Here is a 2,500-nt window from a genome sequence, read left to right as displayed (position 1 = left end):
ATCAAACGTGGCCGCACGCCTTTTGTCAGCGCAAGTCGTGGACCTTTCGCTGCCTTTTCTCCGAGCAACGAGCAGGGTAATGCAAGGTCTCTCCGAAACACTCCAAACTAATTTAAAATACACCGTCAGCCCCGAATGGCGGAACATTCTCATCTCCACATATATCTAGCATTCTGCTTTTCATGTATCCATGTCCACCGCATGCCAGCATAAAACATTCAGCCTGTTTTTGCTGAATTGGTTGCTGAATGTTTGGAGAAGACATGAATGTCATTTTAACAGGATGCAGGTCGTAAAATTGCTCTGTTGAACTGCAGAAGGGGTGGGGTGGTGGGTGGGGGGTTCAAATTGCAAGCAGTGGGCGCCATAGCTACCTAGAAGTCTTTGCTGTTGGAATGCACAGGTACATGTTCATTGGACAGTGCCCAGAGAATGAGAAATGGCCACCACAAAAAAAGGGATGTTTATTGTCATCCGTTCTCTGTGGGGTTTTGGAGTCCATAACACTGCCCAGCCAGGAATCAGTCTTGGCTGCCTTTTTTTTTTTTTTTTTTGTCGTTATTTCATGCGCTGTTGATTTTATGTAAATTGATTGACAGCTTTGGGGTGCTGCATTTTACTGCTTTCCAAAAAATGAAGAGAGAGGAGAGAGAGAGAGAGAGAGAGAGAGAGAGAGAGAGAGAGAGAGAGGAAGAGAGAGAGAGAGAGAGAGAGAAGAGAGAGAGAGAGAGAGAGGGGAGGGGGAGGTGGAGGTGAAGTGGGCATGGCTTGATAAGAGGTGTGGTGGAGAAGCTGGCGCAAAACCGGAATATTCGCCAGGCCAGCCCGGACTCCTCTCTTTAAAAAATTCTGTCCACCGTATTTACACAATAAATAAATTCCAAATCCACCACGTTTTTAATTGCAAATCCAGCTCCATGGGACCCCACACACACACGCGCACACACACACACACGCCAACACACACACACACACACACACACACACACACACACACACACACACACACACACACACATACACCTCCTCCCAGTGCTCGGGAGTCAGCCGTCTACCTTCCCCTCTGCCAGAGCCTGGCGCAGTCAATTATGGTAATGAATTGTCAATAAATATAAAAATTTAATATGGCCTGCTTATAGTGAGTGGCAGCTAAGGACTTGCCTCCAAGACAAATTTGCTGCTGCTGCAGATATTAAGTGCACCTGAAAGGAAAGAGGGAGGAGAGGGGGGGGGCGGGGGCAGCAGTGGGGAGCACACCAACCTAACACCCCCAGACACACACACACACACACACACACACACACCAACCTAACACCCCCAGACACACACACACACACACACACACACACACCAACAATGGGCAGGACCCAGAGCTTGAGGTGAACGGTAGCCTGGGGGACCTGTGAGGATGTTGGGGTGTGGAGGGTGTGAGGTGGGGAGGTCCAGCACGTGCCAGTGCCTCCCCCTCATTCCTGGTGGTCAGTAGCAGGGAGCAGGCCCCAGGAGGTGTGGAGCGGGGATTTCAGATTTGGGGAGGGCAGGGGGGGCTGTTTATTTGGTGCTGATTATCATTCCAGCCTCAGTGCCTCTGGCCTGCTCAGTGTTCCTCTCCTATCCTCCTCCTCCTCCTCCTCCTCCTCTCCTCTCCTCCTCTCCTCTTTCTCTCCTATCATTTCTACTGACTGGATTAGCACTGATAGCGTATGAGTTGGACAGTATGATAGGCCTCAGGTGGGGTGGGGTGGAGGGTGTGTGGGGGGGGTCCAGCCTCCTGATTGGCTGAGGAGCCCTATCTGCAGGAGCCTCTTTAGTACTCATTAGGTGCTGGTGTGTGATTAGATGAATGGGAGCTTGGCTCACCCGCGCCACTGTTTAGCTGTTACCATTGTGTTTGTTTTGCCTTTTATCTGAGCTCACCATCTACCTTCATCTTGATATTACCCAGTTGCTATTTTATGTAAGTTTACTGCTAAAACAACCGTGGGAGTAAGGTTTGTCATGAATAAGCTGAGGTCATTTTTATATGAATAGCATTACGTCACTGCTACCTCACATGGCTTCATTTGAGTGGGAAAACATGTCAGTAATCATACACATACACATATCACACATTTCACACTCTGCATATAACCTAACCTTCTCCTAATCCTTAAATCAGGGATGTAGTGGTGGCTAAACGCAAGTAAACGCAGTTTATCCACCTCTGAAATTTCAGAAATAGAGTTTATCCACCTCTCAGTTTCTTCACCCATTGCAACTTTTTAACATTCAAAAATCACACTGTATTATCCACATTCACAATATGTACACTCATCAACACTCTAGGAACCATTTAATACCACTGGTAATGTTATAAACATTGATATATAACATATAAACACCATCATCAAACATGTTCTGAATGGCTTTTTAAAAATTCTGATACCGCATGGCAGTCCACCTCACCGAGATCACAGAATTCATAGTTTACCTCTTATTTTACCACTACATCCCTGCATAA

The 2,500-nt window shown here is 47.2% G+C and overlaps 1 protein-coding gene across 1 annotated transcript in view; it reads left to right on the top strand.

Moving 5' to 3' along the window:
- nr5a2 (nuclear receptor subfamily 5, group A, member 2) overlaps positions 1-2,500 on the top strand; it is a 64,467-nt gene that overhangs the window by 36,012 nt on the left and 25,955 nt on the right. The window lies entirely within an intron of this gene.

The sequence above is a fragment of the Alosa alosa genome, chromosome 9, assembly GCF_017589495.1.
Source record: "Alosa alosa isolate M-15738 ecotype Scorff River chromosome 9, AALO_Geno_1.1, whole genome shotgun sequence".
Lineage (NCBI taxonomy): Eukaryota > Metazoa > Chordata > Actinopteri > Clupeiformes > Clupeidae > Alosa > Alosa alosa.
The sequence above is the reverse complement of the archived record's forward strand: the minus strand, read 5'-3'. Positions and strand labels throughout refer to the sequence as shown.